Below are 18,124 nucleotides of genomic sequence, written 5' to 3' on the forward strand. Positions count from 1 at the left end.
TTGCATTTGCATCACAAATATATTTTCAAAACAACACTTCACCATCACCAAGATACAACAATTTCACTTCATTTTCAAGTTTTGTAAAGCATCTGCACCATCTGGCAAAAACGTTTGCCTCCACACAAATGTTGACTTTGTTTGAAAGGAAGGGCTGATCACTTGTGTTTGAATCCAGGTATGAAACATTTTCTCCTAATGTCTTCATAGCTCCTGCACTACTTCGTGTAGGATTTCGCTGTTGTGGTAACATTGCGGAGTCATAGACTGACCCTGCTCTCCTTGTAGCATTCTTGCCACTTTTTGCTGTAAACCATAGTAATTCCTGAACAAGGCCTTCACCCAGTTGTAGTCGACTTGCCTCCTCCCTTATTGTGAGTGGGCAGCAAGTATTGGTGTGACATTGATTGGCCAGCAAGATGTGGAACAGGGATGCCGGATGCATCCACAATGATGTTGGGACCATGGTGTTCAGGTCATTCATGGTCCTTACCAGGAGCAATCCAGCAGAATCGTGCACAGCTGTTGTGACAAGGGCACAGCCGTTTTTTGCAGCTCCATGCTGGTTCCCCGGACGTTGGTGAAGTAATAACATATGTCCCCGCATTTCACAGAGGTTGCAGGTAAAATGTCGTTGTCCTGCAACTTCTGATGTGGTGAATGTTCGAAGTCTTCGAACAAGAGTAAGTGATCGCCTTTCTTTCATATGTTGCAGTGTGATCCAGGCAAATGGTCACATAAATTTCCTTGGTGAAGGTAAGCATTCATCTCCAAGTTACACGGGAGAATGTCTTCATCATTCTTTGAGAAAGAGGGTGTATGCCACGATTAACTTCATTTTTTAGCCACAAATTTTCTTTCTTTCTTCTTCCCAATTCCGTTAGCAATCCCTCCAAAATGTGATCTCGTCTTATCCTTATGCTCAGTCATATCTGAATCTGCTTTCCGCACACACTGAATCAGATAGGGTACATCTTACCATGAAATCAGCATAATCATGTATATCTTCCGACAGTTTCACATTCAACAATTTGTTGTTTTTCCTTAACACAAAAAGTTATATTCATTTATATGCGTCACACAAATAATATTCAATCAGGTATGTATTTTATTACTAAACTAAGAATAGCATTGTATATGATTACAATCACACACGGGAATACCTAATTCCCAACAACAATTTTCCCAAACCAACAAATTAAGCATAATGTATTATTACCATAATTCCTCTCCACTTTTTCTTTTCCCTCTTTTTTTTTTTTCCTAACAGTGTGTCACTCGTGGTGATATGAGTTCATTGATATTGTAATTGACACAACTCATAACATTGTCGTTATGCCATTATCTTAATTCTACTGTATTCATTTGCAACATCACTTGATTTAGTCTTTTAATCTCAGTATTTATGTCGCCATAAAAGTCTTCCTTTTCTGGTTCCACATTTCTTTCCTCATTTGTCACTTCATGCGTTATCATCGTGTTGTTGGTTACCTTATTCAAACACACCGTCACTAAGGCTTTCAAGCAAGCCACCACTAAAACAATTGCCAATATAACTACTAAACCAACAAACAAGTCTGCTACTCCTTGTATATATTCATATCTATGACATAGTTATATGTCGATGACATTTAACATTATATACCAAACTAACAAGCTTCCTAAAAGGTAAATAAAGAAAATCCCTTAATATGTAACATAATCAGATTATTTGTCTTACCCTGATCCCCCTATCTCCCGGGGTTGAACTCAATCCCCTGATCATGAGTGTAGTTGTGATACATTTTTTCACTCATGCTGTATTAATATCAGCAGGTAATTGTATGTCATGTAGGCAAATAAATGTCACTATTCCAAGTAGGAATATCACATGTTGAAAATGTAATGTTTATCAATGCAAGGGGTGTTAAAATGTAATTCAAATGACTGTAAATCATGACTATCATTTTTCTACCACTGAATGTTCTGCTGGGCTGCTAGGTGCAGCCTCATTTTCTGTGGGATCGTCCACCTTAACCCCATGTGCTTGTTTGCAATGAGAGGCATGAATCCAACTTTCTATTTTGGGTCCATATTTGTTTCTATTCTTATCAATCTCCTATGGTTTATCAATTCGTTCCAAGATACCGCAACCAAAGGTTTTAACCAAAGCTCTACCAAACTATTTCCAATGTGAACAAAAATGCCAGTGAAACAATGATTCGAAGGATTAACTTCAAGGGGTCAATAAATTTATTCTATAGCCAGATCTAATTTTCCTATCCAATAGTTTGCCTTGCCACATGTCATATTATAACACCTTAATAAACCTTCGAAAAAATGTTTCCCATCTCAACAAATTTCCTTTTTTACAAATAGCCATGTGTAACTTACGTATTTAACTACAATTTCCTCTCAATTTGTTTGGCCTAACTGGCCGCAAAAGTGGCTGCCAGCATGCAGTACCGTTTTTATCTACCAAGGAAGTGTTCCACACAAGACCTCTACCAAAATGTTGTTTGTAAAAACAAATCTGGGATTTCTGATTACATGGATTTCTGATTACTCTCAGGACATTTTCAGGCTGCTGTTAACAATCCACTACGATGACTTAATTCCTTTACCCACAATCAAATAATTAGTACAAATTGAGGATATTATCCCTATCACATTCTTTTATAGATTCATTATGTTGGATCTAATTTTTTCCAATAATTTTCCACTGCTGTAAGGCGGAACAATAGCTCTCATAAGTCTTAGTAATATCGTACTTAATTTGCCCAGCAGGGAATAATTTATTTACTATCCTTTCTCATCTGTTAACCAGTGACTTTGTTTAAACTCCAGAACTGAAAACCCACAATAGTTCAAACCAGCAAAATTTTCTTTACTCTTTTCCCATATCATCTATGCCTAAAACACATCCATACATACAGCACAATTTATATGCTGATAAAATTCAAGTTTATATATATAAAATCCATGAGCAGAGTATTCTGGGAAGTCAGTGTAAGACCTCTCCCAAATTTGGATGATTTTGTACTTCCTCATTTCCTTTTATGAAGCTCATATCCATAAATAGATGTTATTCTCATATACATTCTATCAAAAATGGAATCCCAAAATTACTCACAATTTTACTATTAATTAATGGCTGCTCATAACCCAGCACATCAAAAAAAATTTTTTTATATTCCATTTCCCTTGACAAAAGAGATAATGTTCATAATCAAATTATATTTCTATTTTATTTTACGGATTCTCTGGATATTCAATCCCATCCACATATCCCAATCCCATCCACATATAACTATCCATTTCCAGACAGGCACACTGTCGGTGTCAACAATCTTGTAAGATTGATACACAAAAACACACACACACATGCATTATGCATATTTGTTTGCGTTGGAACCATTATTTACAGATCAGATGGGTGTCAATTTTATTTCAATTTCATAAAATTTGTCAATCAAATTCAAAATGCTTATAGACAAATAAACCAAAAGTCCATTCTTAGAAAACCCTTATGATGTCAAATTGAAATTACCCTTTCTGCCTTCACAATAATCTATCCAAATTTTGACTACACACCCATTTGCATGTCAGTCGACCATTGACCTATCAATCGTGCGGAACAATAGTCCGAAATTCCCACCTGATCATCATGTGACTCTTGTTACTTGGTTTGCCAACAATTGCAACGCAATTGTTCCAAACTTTGTAAATTTAAAATTGCTGTGCCCAAAATAGAAGATCCAATTTTGGCATTTGATCAATTAATTATTAATTTGTTAACAAGCAAAAAGAAAAATGAATCATTCTTGCTCTGAAAAACTTTTCAGACACAAGAATCATTGACAGTTGTTCATGTTTGTCCAGTAATCGAATCTGTTGAGGCCAATCATCATTTGGGATTTGCAGCAATGAAGGCCTAATCATTGTCTGAGGTACCGGTAAGCACTGGTACCCTTGATCTTGGTTTGCCCCATGACCTTGTCTTCCTGTTGACATACGGACATCTTCTTCTCCAATGTCCCATCTTTCCACACTCGAAACACCGGTTTCTGTCGTTGTCTGATCTGTGCGCCTGTGCACTTGTATTGCTGGGCTGCATCTCTACATCCCTGAGTTGCCACTGCAATCTCTCGTTATCTCCTGAAACACGAAAAAATTCTCTGTACCGTCCTTTTTGGGGAGACAACTGGAAATCAGATGGGACAACTGTGACTTTCATTCCTAATTTCGAGGGCAGTTGTGCATTTGTCTCCTCCACTGTATCCTGTATCCTTTTTATTTTAAGTTCTAGTTCCGTTATCCGTTCTTGCTGTTCCCGTTGTCTGGATTCACCATCCCAAAGATGGAATGCAAGCCAGTCTATCGTTAGATTCTGTCTCTTCCTGGCTTTCAATCTTTGTTCCAATCTTTCCAATCGACTTCGCTCAAATGTACCATCTCTTGGAAACTCCTCATCATGTCCCTTTGTCCACAAATACCAATTCTCGACCTGCCTTATAGCTTCGGCACCATAACGGTCGTACATATGATGTGTACAAGTACCTTTTTGTGGAATCTCTGGTTGTCCTTGTGTGTTCTTGCAGGCTCCATTTCCCATTCTGCCTTTTATCAAAGTAGCGTTGGATGTGTTGTAGTTTGTTCCTCTAAAGCTTCACTCGTACCTCCAGGAAGGGTCTCTCCACCTGTTCACACGGTGATTTCCAGAGAATCTCCCTCAGCTGTGGCTTTTGCACAATCCAATCTCACAGATCAGTATTTGCAGATGAGCCAAAGGGTCAGTATGAAATGGGTGAATCCTCAGGTGTCCGCTCTGTTGACGGGGAAATCACACAATGGTAACCGCACATATATATCTGTATATAAACTCACCACCTTGCTCAATTTTCCCAGGTTGTCTCCACATTGATAATATCTCGCAAAGATATCAAAGCTTCTTTCTTGAGACCGCATTTTCATCAATCAAACAATCAATATATTCAATTCAATTTATTCAGTTCAATTTATTCAGTTAATTTTATTCAATTAAATTCAATCAATTAGATTCAATCAATCAACAATTCAATCAATTATTCAATTTCAATTAATTCATCAATATTCATCAATAAATCAAATTAATCATTTTGGATGACTCCTTGCATAAGCCCTTTCCCCAATGATATCAGGACAGGTCCATCCATTGACTGAGATCGAATTTTATCGGTCGTCACCTCTGGTTCGTACCTCATGTCAATTGATGAATCACCGTCCTGTCCTAGGGTCATATCTGACATATTTCCCCATTTTGCCTGGTCTCCACAAATTTTCTTTGCAACCACTAAAGGCAACTCATCCTTCATTCGTGAGACAGCCAAAATGGATGGCAGATATTAAAGTTCATTGGAAAAATATCTCATCATTTTTCCTTTAATAGTACCCAAAATCTCTTGGCAATTTAAATTTCGTAAAACTCCTGAAATAAGACTGTAAAATTCCTTCAATCATGCTAAATTTTGAAACTCCATCGCTTGTAACACCCAATTGATCCCATAGGGCTTGAAAGTTCTTTCCCAAGTTCATGCAATCATTCTGCATTTGAACCCTATGATATCATTCATAATAATCATCATGATTTTATAGTCATGGTCATATCATAGTCATCTATTTAAACGAACATTTCCTTTATCACCACAGCTATGTGGTATAATCAACACTAGAATAAAACTGTACATAGCAACAGGCTACCTCATGGCCACTTAGTATACCTATTGACAATAAGTCATAACAATATCGAATAATCATTGAACAATTCAAAAATCGCTTCCACTGCTCCAGCCGCAGCATTCGTCATTTTGTCTGCTCATCCGCATGACCAAAACGAAATAAAGGGAGCTCAACCATTACACAGCGCTTTTAATGGCGCATGCCATAGGACCTCAACGCAATTTCGACTCGGCCAGAAAACGAGCAAATTTTGCAGGATGTTAACTGGAATTAGTCGTGAAAATATATCCAAAATACACAAAAAATACACATCCACAAAATAAACAACAAACCCAAACAAACCCAAGGTCGACCCTCTTACACAGTAAATTACATCATTTCAGCATCGTATTGATTGCTGAAATATTCCAGGGTTTATACATACCTTAAAAGAGGTATGCGTGGTGTTGCCCCCTCCCACGTTTATTCCAGGGTTTAAACACACCTTAAAAGAGGTATGCGTGGTGTTGCCCCCTCCCACTTTTAATTCCTCATTAAATTCCTCATTAAATTCCTTATTAAATTACTTATTAAATTACTCATTAAATTACTCATTAAATTACTCATTAAATTACTCATTAAATTACTCATTAAATTACTCATTAAATTACTCATTAAATTACTCATTAAATTAACTTACATAGTTTCAGCATTGTATTGATTGCTGAAATATTCCAGGGTTTATACACACCTTAAAAGAGGTATGCGTGGTGTTGCCCCCTCCCACGTTTATTCCAGGGTTTATACACACCTTAAAAGAGGTATGCGTGGTGTTGCCCCCTCCCACTTTTAATTACTCATTACCTCGTTTCCATTAAAAAACATCGCTTCTACTGCTCCAGCCGCAGCATTTGTCACTTTGTTTGCTCATTCACTATTCCTGATTCGTCATCAAGGATCTCCATCATCGCACAGCATACTTAATTCCGCATTCTAATGAGAATTCAACAGGATTTTACGACTCAAAGGAAAAGGACGAGCAGACCTTTTGCAGGATGATCGTTACAAAAATCGTTACATATATTAAAGTATTTATGATGTCGACAAATCATATCTTAATTCTTACAAGATTTTGGTTCTTTGAATAAATCACAGCACCGGGAGAACCAGCTCCAAAAATGGATCTTTGTGTTTATTCAGCACCCTAGTAATTGGTTCTTTGTGTACTAATTACACAGCACCCAGGCCCCGCTCATATGGATCTTTGTGCAGCGCTACACAGCACCTGAGCAAAAAGGGGTTTCATCTACATTTTCCCTATCTGGTGTACCATCCGTGATATTTGTCTGCTCATTCACTATTCCTGATTCGTCATCAAGGATCTCCATCATCACACAGCGTACTTAATTCCGCTTTTTAATGAGAATTCAACAGGAATTTACGACTCAAAGGAAAAGAACGAGCAGACCTTTTGCAGGACGATAACTAGAATTAGTCGTGAAAATATATCCAAATACACAAAAATACACACACACATGCATTAACAACATTTATTCCGTTTAACAGAACAAACATTTCCTCTATCATGACATGCATGTCTTCAAAATTATATGCCCAAGAGAAAAAGTAAAATTAATTAAAACTGCGGGCAGTGATGATCCGGGGACCATACCGCTCCATCCTGATTGGACGAGTGCATGCTAGAGTCGTTAACAACGACAGTCCAGATCCGATTGTTCAAAATTTCAACTCAATCGATCGAAAAATGAACGCAGGGATGCATTTTAAAGGTGCAGTGGCACTAACTGAGTTGCCACGAATATGGCCACGAAATTGCCAATATGGCCATCACAAAATATTTTCCTTAATCAATTGGCTCATAGCATAACCAATCTGCAAGTATTTCATCCGAAGATGTATCTCTCAGGAATTTTAATTAAATAAGTCATTTATAAATCAACGAGTTAATTTATTAAATGATTAATCAATAAATCAATATTTTCCTTGACAGCCACATCCCTTGGTCAGTGTCATGTCCAAATATCAGCTTCCTTACTCAAAAGGTGCCTGAGTTAATGTAATGTAATTACTGTAATAAGATTACTGCAATTACTGTAATGATTACTGTAATTACTGTAATTACCGGAACTGTAATTACTGTAATTACCTCAGGTAATTACTGTAATGTAATTACTGTAATGTAATAAGAAATGTAATTAATTAAATAAGTACGGGTTCCAACAACAAGTTCCAACAACAAGTTCCAACAAGTTCCAACAGCAAGTTCCAACAACAAGTTCCAACAACAAGTTCCAACAACAAGTTCCAACAACAAGTTCCAACAACAAGTTCCAACAACAAGTTCCAACAACAAGTTCCAACAACAAGTTCCAACAGCAAGTTCCAACAACAAGTTCCAACAAGTTCCAACAACAATTTCCAACAGCAAGTTCCAACAACAAGTTCCAACAACAAGTTCCAACAACAAGTTCCAACAACAAGTTCCAACAAGTTCCCACAACAATTTCCAACAGCAAGTTCCAACAACAAGTTCCAACAACAAGTTCCAACAACAAGTTCCAACAACAAGTTCCAACAAGTTCCCACAACAAGTTCCAACAGCAAGTTCCAACAACAAGTTCCAACAACAAGTTCCAACAACAAGTTCCAACAGGTTCCAACAGCAAGTTCCAACAGCAAGTTCCAACAACAAGTTCCAACAACAAGTTCCAACAACAAGTTCCAACAAGTTCCAACAACAAGTTCCAACAGAAAGTTCCAACAACAAGTTCCAACAACAAGTTCCAACAAGTTCCCACAACAAGTTCCAACAGCAAGTTCCAACAACAAGTTCCAACAACAAGTTCCAACAACAAGTTCCAACAGGTTCCAACAGCAAGTTCCAACAGCAAGTTCCAACAACAAGTTCCAACAACAAGTTCCAACAACAAGTTCCAACAAGTTCCAACAACAAGTTCCAACAGCAAGTTCCAACAACAAGTTCCAACAACAAGTTCCAACAACAAGTTCCAACAACAAGTTTCATTTGCTATAGCAGCCCTTGTATGGGCTAAATGTAAAAAAGTATTAATCCCGTGTAATCCATCGGATTCTAAAGGTGTGTCTTTATCCTTCATCAAACTTCTCTTCTGCTTTTGTCGTTCCGCATGATCATATATCTGTGTATCATTTGCTGGTGTTGCGTTTTGTTCCCTCATTACCCCAAAATAATCCATACAACACAGAGTCCCCACTACCAGAGAACCCATTCCTAGGATAAATATCACCATTTTCAAGGAGTATCTGAAGTAGAAGTCTCTGGTTTCCCTTGATTGGTCGGCTTGTCTTGATACGGTGTTTCCCTTTGTCCCACCTGTATCCATCTGTAAAACATGTGTCTGACTATCATCTTTATCTCTGTTTGTCTCTATGTCTCTCTTTCTTTCTTTTTCTGTCTATCTCTCTCTGTCTGTCTCTCTTTCTCACTTTGTCTCACTCTGTCTATCTCTTTTTGTCTGTCTCTCTCTATGTGTCTGACTATCATTTTTATCTCTGTTTGTCTCTATGTCTCTCTTTCTTTCTTTTTTTCTGTCTATCTCTCTCTGTCTGTCTCTCTTTCTCACTTTGTCTCACTCAGTGTCTATCTCTTTTTGTCTGTCTCTCTCTATGTGTCTGACTCTGACTATCATCTTTATCTCTGTTTGTCTCTATGTCTCTCTTTCTTTCTTTTTCTGTCTATCTCTCTCTGTCTGTCTCTCTTTCTCACTTTGTCTCACTCTGTCTATCTCTTTTTGTCTGTCTCTCTCTATGTGTCTGACTCTGACTATCATCTTTATCTCTGTTTGTCTCTATGTCTCTCTTTCTTTCTTTTTCTGTCTATCTCTCTCTGTCTGTCTCTCTTTCTCACTTTGTCTCACTCTGTCTATCTCTTTTTGTCTGTCTCTCTCTATGTGTCTGACTCTGACTATCATCTTTATCTCTGTTTGTCTCTATGTCTCTCTTTCTTTCTTTTTCTGTCTATCTCTCTCTGTCTGTCTCTCTTTCTCACTTTGTCTCACTCTGTCTATCTCTTTTTGTCTGTCTCTCTCTATGTGTCTGACTCTGACTATCATCTTTATCTCTGTTTGTCTCTATGTCTCTCTTTCTTTCTTTTTCTGTCTTTCTCTCTCTGTCTGTCTCTCTTTCTCACTTTGTCTCACTCTGTCTATCTCTTTTTGTCTGTCTCTCTCTATGTGTCTGACTCTGACTATCATCTTTATCTCTGTTTGTCTCTATGTCTCTCTTTCTTTCTTTTTCTGTCTATCTCTCTCTGTCTGTCTCTCTTTCTCACTTTGTCTCACTCTGTCTATCTCTTTTTGTCTGTCTCTCTCTATGTGTCTGACTATCATCTTTATCTCTGTCTCTATGTCTCTCTTTCTTTCTTTTTCTGTCTATCTCTCTCTGTCTGTCTCTCTTTCTCACTTTGTCTCACTCTGTCTATCTCTTTTTGTCTGTCTCTCTCTATGTGTCTGACTATCATTTTTATCTCTGTTTGTCTCTATGTCTCTCTTTCTTTCTTTTTTCTGTCTATATCTCTCTGTCTGTCTCTCTTTCTCACTTTGTCTCACTCTGTCTATCTCTTTTTGTCTGTCTCTCTCTATGTGTCTGACTCTGACTATCATCTTTATCTCTGTTTGTCTCTATGTCTCTCTTTCTTTCTTTTTCTGTCTATCTCTCTCTGTCTGTCTCTCTTTCTCACTTTGTCTCACTCTGTCTATCTCTTTTTGTCTGTCTCTCTCTATGTGTCTGACTCTGACTATCATCTTTATCTCTGTTTGTCTCTATGTCTCTCTTTCTTTCTTTTTCTGTCTATCTCTCTCTGTCTGTCTCTCTTTCTCACTTTGTCTCACTCTGTCTATCTCTTTTTGTCTGTCTCTCTCTATGTGTCTGACTATCATCTTTATCTCTGTTTGTCTCTATGTCTCTCTTTCTTTCTTTTTCTGTCTATCTCTCTCTGTCTGTCTCTCTTTCTCACTTTGTCTCACTCTGTCTATCTCTTTTTGTCTGTCTCTCTCTATGTGTCTGACTCTGACTATCATCTTTATCTCTGTTTGTCTCTATGTCTCTCTTTCTTTCTTTTCTGTCTATCTCTCTCTGTCTGTCTCTCTTTCTCACTTTGTCTCACTCTGTCTATCTCTTTTTGTCTGTCTCTCTCTATGTGTCTGACTATCATCTTTATCTCTGTTTGTCTCTATGTCTCTCTTTCTTTCTTTTTCTGTCTATCTCTCTCTGTCTGTCTCTCTTTCTCACTTTGTCTCTTTGGTCCATTCGCAAAGCCAAAACGAACGACCACAGAACCCTCGCCATTAATATCTATTGTAAGCGTGCCAAATCAATAAGTATCAATTTTTCTATGAGCCTCGACCAGAGAGTGGTTGCTACTCACAAAACACCATTTCCTGTAATTATCTCTCACTAGGGCATGCCCATACTATATATATATCTAAAATTATATCCCCCGCCGAGCAAGTCGCTGGCTCCAAGTCGAGTGCTTTGAACAAAAAATAAGTACTCTAAACGGTGGTTTTTTATTCAACCGTGAAGCATGTCTCAAAGGCTTCTTGATGGACCTGGACAAAATTTGATGCAATTTTTTCCTCAATCGCCATCTTTCATCATAATTCTGGACCGGCATGAGGGGGGTTGTCTGTCATGAATTTATAGGCATGGCGGGAAAACTGAAAAAAATTATTTATTTAAAACGGGTGTACACGATTGTACACGTGTACGGACGGACCTTAGCGAACCGGCAAACAAGTCGCTTCATGCACATCAGTGGTGCGTTTCTTCGTGGCGCGTGTCAGAAGAATTACACAGCGCAGGAAAAATACGTATTTACAGAAATCGTTAAAAAAAAACTCGGATAATCGCTAAAATCGTTGTGGCCGGTGTACCATATTGGAAATATATATATATATATAAATATAATTCCGTTTCCCGGTTCCCTGTCGCTCGCCAAGCGCCGATCAAGTCAAGTGCTTCGAACAAGTGCAAAAAAAATAGTACTTTATCCGTGTGCTGGTGGGTTTGTCTCTATGTCTCTCTTTCTTTCTTTTTTCTGTCTATCTCTCTCTGTCTGTCTCTCTTTCTCACTTTGTCTCACTCTGTCTATCTCTTTTTGTCTGTCTCTCTCTATGTGTCTGACTATCATCTTTATCTCTGTTTGTCTCTATGTCTCTCTTTCTTTCTTTTTCTGTCTATCTCTCTCTGTCTGTCTCTCTTTCTCACTTTGTCTCACTCTGTCTATCTCTTTTTGTCTGTCTCTCTCTATGTGTCTGACTATCATCTTTATCTCTGTTTGTCTCTATGTCTCTCTTTCTTTCTTTTTCTGTCTATCTCTCTCTGTCTGTCTCTCTTTCTCACTTTGTCTCACTCTGTCTATCTCTTTTTGTCTGTCTCTGGGGTAGATGTAGGGATGGGTTCTTTTTAGGATCATGTTGCATCGAGCATTATTTTTCAAACAGTGTGCCTATTAAGCCCACGCCAAAACCTCTGACATCCCACCATTAACACCTATTTTAAGCGTGCCGAATCAGTAAGCATCACCCCTTCTATGAGCCTCGACCAGAGGGTGGTTGTCACCCACAAACACTCGTCGCGAGCTGTTCCATTGTCTGTTGATTCCCATTCTGCTGTTTTTGTCTCATAATCAAGATAAATTTGGAACAGCCCTTAAACTAACACCAAGCAGATCAATTTTTATATTTAAATATAAAATCATTTTCTCATTAATTCATAATCATAAAATCATTTAATCCGTGTCACCCATGCTATTTATCTAGCAAATTTCGTCCAAAAAAAACAACAAGTTTTAGTTATGGCGGGAAAACTGAAAAAAAATTCTCTATTTAAAACGGGTGTACACGATTGTACACGTGTACGGACCTTACCGACCCGGCAAACAAATCGCCTCATGGTGCACTTCATGAGCCGACTTGCCCGCAGACCAGAGTAAGGCTCTTAACACCCAGCGTATACCGTACGCATATGCAAGCACACGAATAATAGAATCATTTAAACCGTTCCATCCGTGACTTTTACCTTGGACGGTCGTGACAAAAATACTTTTACACTCCTTGGATTACCTACGGAATGCAAGTCCCACACACCAAATCCTCCATCTTCAGAATTCATATTTCATAATGGACAGATCCCCAAGACGTCATGCTTACATGCTCACCTTGGCGACGTCCACTCGAAATTTCAGCGGTGCCTCCATATTGTCGCGGAAGTGGAGGGTGAGACTCAAGACGCCAATGGTCGGAAACAGGTTTTACAAAAGGTCACAACTTTATTAACTGGTTATTCACTTGATTCCATTTACCAAATAATACCGCATTATTCAATGGCTGAGATTAACTCTTTTCCATGGTCCTTTTCGTTCGGCTGATGTTCCTCCGCCATGGTCCCGTTCGTCAGAGCTCCTCGCAGCAAGTCCTCTCGACTCCAGCCGCAGCTCTCGCTTATATCGACCAACTCGACTTAATCCTCTGTCCGCTGAACTCGTAATCTCCTCTCCGCCGACGTCACCGGTCGCCTTCCTGGCGCCAGCTAGCCCCCCTGCTGTGAGTTCCATTTATCAAACAATAGGGGGGTGCTCCAGCCTGGGGCTGTGACCAGGTGTATCAAGAGACCATCATGTTCGTGCACATTCCTAACTCATTTACAAACCCGTCCCCCACAGAGTTTGCATGTAAAATGCATCTGCTTTGTTACTAGGTCAACCAATAAGTTACCAGTGCCAATTAATAAGTTACACTGAATTACACTTCCACAACCCCCTTCATGATGAGCAAGATGAAGACCCCCTTGATGATGAGCAAGATGAGGACCCCCTTGATGAGCAAGATGAGGACCAATTGATGAGCAAGATGAGGACCCTCTTGATTTGGAGCAAGATAAGGACCCCTTGTTGATGAACAAGATGAGGGCCCCCTTGATGATAAGCAAGATGAGGGCCCCCTTGATCAAGATTACCCCCTTGATGAGGACCAAGATGAGGACCCCTTTGATGATGAGCAAGATAAGGACCCCATTGATGAGGACCCACTTAATGATAAGCAAGATGAGGACCCCATTGATGAGCAAGATGACCCCCTTGATGAGGACCAAGATGAGGGCCCCTTTGATGAGGAGCAAGATGAGGACCCCCTTGATGAGCAAGATGACCCCCTTGATGATGAGCAAGATGAACCCCTTGAGGAGCAAGATGGGAACCCTTGATTAGACCCCGAGTGGGATACAGTAGTTGCTGCTTCACGCTGGAGTAATTGTTCATTGATCCAAGTCCCTCTTCCCCATTGTCCACGATCCACGAGTTGAGGGAAAACTCGTCCATTGTGTCGAAATTTGTAAAATTGTGATTTGTAAAATTTGTAAAAACTGTGAAAATACACATTACACCATCATGGCTTGTACTAACACCGGATCCGGAACGAATGTCCGTTTCGCGGGTGCAGCGTGACCATTGTCGTTCCAGGGTTTAATCTACACATTTTGAAGATCGTTCTCCCGAATGAGTTCAGTTCAGACTCCAAATTCCAATTGAACTTTCTGAACTCGAACATCGATCGGAGAAATCCGTGGATCGGGATTCGGGAATGATGTTTGTTTTGATAAATGATAATGAGATGAGAACGACTTTGTTCTTTAAAGTTTGGATAAAATTTGTTTTTTGAGAACGGGTTTAAAATAAACGTTATCATCACATTTAAGGTTTTAAACCCCCGTGGAATGTTACCTCATTTGGTTATTCTTTCACAAGAAATAAACTTAGGTGAAAAACATGTTGAAAATCCAGATGTTATTAGAATAACCCCGTGACGTGTTGTGAGACTTGGAGTCGGGTCTCCCTCCGTTAGATGGTGGACATTAAACTTAAAGATTGCACGGAGAAGGCGAGCTTTCCCGGCCAAACCCAAAGGACATGGGAATAATTGAGGCGGTGAAAGAAGTCGAGAGACGTTCCTGCTGTGAGACTTGAATGAACGGGAGATCGCGCTCGCGTTCTACGAGGCGACGTCATCGCGTTTTACATGACGTCACGGCAGGAAGCTCCTCTCTGAGTTCAAATCGCGGAAGTGTTTCGGTGTTTGTACGTTTCTCAAACTTCATCACCAGGAGAGGTAACGTGTGTGTTCGTAATGGGATCGAGTGACAATGAAGTTATTGGTGGTAAATGTACAACGATCGTGTTTGGTTCGTTCCGTCATGAAGGAGGGTGGACACTGCAGACCTGTGTCGAGGGTTCGATTGGGAAGACACGTGTTGTGCACAGGGTGAGGGGGGATGTGTTCCGTCAGCTTACTGCTTGGGAAGCTGCTCACTTGGATATGTGGTTGGTAGACCCGCCGTGGTGGTTAGGCCCCGCCGTGGTGGTTAGGTCCCATTGTGAATAGACATGTTGTTACTCCCGCCAGGGAGTTGTGTGTGTGTGTGTGTGTGTGTGTGTGTGTGTGTGTGTGTGTGTGTGTGTGTGTGTGTGTGTGTGTGTGTGTGTGTGTGTGTGTGTGTGTGTGTGTGTGTGTGTGTGTGTGTGTGTGTGTGTGGTGTGGTGTGGTGTGTTCATGTGTTCGTTCGTGAAAAAGATATTTGGAAAAGTTCTGAACGGATTTGGATGAAAGTTGGTGGGATGATTGCCCTTAGGATAAGGAAAAATTGATTAGTTTTTGGTGAAGCTCAGGATATTATTCCGGAACCAGGAAATTTTTTTGGGAATTTTTTACCATTGGAAGATGGGGTGCATTTTTTTTTAACATTATCTTCTATGTATTTTATATTTAACATTGTGATATGAAAATAGTTTTCATATTTGTTGTAAATGTAGTTGAAAATCGTGGTTATGCATCAGAGCGGTGTATTGTTTAGCAGCATCGTCTTCAATGCACTTCTTTTTTTTTCTAATAAAGACATAATCTGTCATTTTAAAACCACCAAAGCGTGTATTAGGTTTCCCCGTTTCATAAAATGTATCGGTTGATACGTATAATGCTTTAAAACTGTTTTTTTGTTGTTGTTGTTTTGTTTTTAACCTCAGAAGAGATATCAACATTTATCTCAGCGAATGTCAATCGCGGTGTCAGTATTTGATGAACTTATAAAAACTTAAGTGATATATAAGTGTGACCAGCATGTGCACAGAATTCTTCCCAGAAGAATGAGTGGTCGCATTATCTTGTACGACTTAAAATGAGCGAGTTTTGTTTTGACGTTTGGGCCAGTTTAACATGTTGTATCCCTAAGGAATGAAACGAACGTTTTCCTGGCTTACAATTTTATTTGAAGTCACACATGCCTCAAAATACACTCACTTATATAGAATTGAATGCTGAATCCGAAAATGTAAGTTAAATTGCCTTGTTTTTTTTAAACATTATCTTCTATATATTCTAAATATATATCTGTGCAGTGTCTGTCTTGTGTTGTCTTGTCTTGTGTTGTCACTGAACTACTCCCTCAAACTTTTGTGAAATCGTACTATTCCAACTTGATCCACGGCGGGAGTATGCGCTCCACTGGTGGCGTTCTCGTTGTTTCTACTTTTGAACATTTCTATTTTGTGTAATTAATATCCATTAAATTGTATGATTTTCAGTTAATATGAACAAAATATAATTTCCTGAGGTACAAAACAATTTGTTCAATTTTGATTTCTGTATTCCATCATCGCTTTTTCCATAGACACTAGATTTCAATCTCCATTGGTGAAGAATCACTTTAAAAATTCTCTAATCCGGATTCGTAACTTCACCAAAATATAATCAATTCTTCCTTGTCACACACCAAACCGGTCCACCAAGTTTCCTCCAAATCTGTCCACAACTTTTTGAGATATCCTGCTATTTATCGTTTTTGGCCCAATCTCTCAATGGTAAAATAATCACTTAAGACATTCTACTAGCTGGATCCAGATCCAGATCTTCGCCAAAATCTAATAATTTCCCTGAAATTAAATTAAAATGTACAATCCCTAAAATGCCCCATTTATGATGAAAGACTTGGGGAAAAAGGAATCTTTCAACTCCAATATATTGACGTGCACCTGAATGCAAAAACATGGAGACCTTCAAGATGCTCAATAAACGTGACAAGGTGAAGATTATCTTCAGCCCGATGCTCCCGTAAACAGAGGATCTCCTGCGGAGGAAACTGATCCTGCGGAGAGGAAACAGAGGACTACCAAGTGATCTCCTGCGTCAAAGTTTCTTGTATAATTTTATTGTTCTTGTATCGGAGATTATGGGAAGCAATGGAGAATGTTGACCTTTCAACACCAGAGGGAAGGGGTTGGAGACTGCTTATGGAAGATATGCAGAACCACTTGGTAATTTATTTATCTTATTCAAAATTACTAATTTATTATGATAAATATATTCAAAGTATTATTAAAGTCATTAATTTATTCAAAGGGAGATCGTGTTTAATAAATTCAATGAAAAACAAGACCAAAAGTCTAACAGAGGCGTAACCGGGCTTGTAAAATATTATAAACCACAAACACATATGATTAGCTTTTTAAACAGTCGCTAATGCTGCTTATAACGTTAAACAAAGAAATTTGAAGGAATCCCGACGTCATGAGGTACGTTTTACTTGCAGAACTGAGCAAAGATATACTGCAATTTATATACCCCACAATGGTTGGAGGTATGCTCATTTACCAAGCAGTTAGCTTGTGCTTGCCAAGTCAGCCCGTTTCTTAAGGATTTTGAATGGAGGGCTTGCTTCACTTGGCGATCCACATTTTAATTTACTGGGACACCCATGGATTAAACCAAATGGCGATTTCTCCACAATAAACTTGGTAACTGAACACACACACACACACACACACACACACACACACACACACAATGTTCTTGAGACCTGACAATAGATCGACTGTAATCGATATACCCCAAAGAGGAATGACCCTTCCCTGCCACTCCCGTAGTGAGTGGATGTACTAGTAAATTCATATGTCGGTCGGTGGAGTCAGCCGTCGTAATGACATCATAAACGTAATGACGTAATGGACACGACACAAAACTGCCGCTATTTTAATATGTAGAAGATGATATATTTTAACTTCCATTACGTTTGCAGTCATTACGAAGGGATTAGTGTTTTGATTAGATTTACTATAATATTAACGTTACGTTATAATTATTTCTAAAATGAAAGTACGATCAAAATACCGAGGGAAATTCCTTAATTCTTCGGTTATTAATATTAGTGCCGAACACCACTCATCATTGATTCATGAACCATACACCACTTCAATCCATTAACTTTGTATTCATGACATTGGGATTAAAGTGTTATGGTTATATTTACTATATTATTATTATTATTATTATTATTACGAAAACGATACTACTGAAACGATACACGACTGTATTGTCGCGTGATTCTCCTCGGTTAAGACCGG

This window comes from Myxine glutinosa, chromosome 1 (assembly GCF_964187855.1).
Source record: "Myxine glutinosa chromosome 1, kmMyxGlut1.1, whole genome shotgun sequence".
Taxonomy (NCBI): Eukaryota; Metazoa; Chordata; class Myxini; order Myxiniformes; family Myxinidae; genus Myxine; species Myxine glutinosa.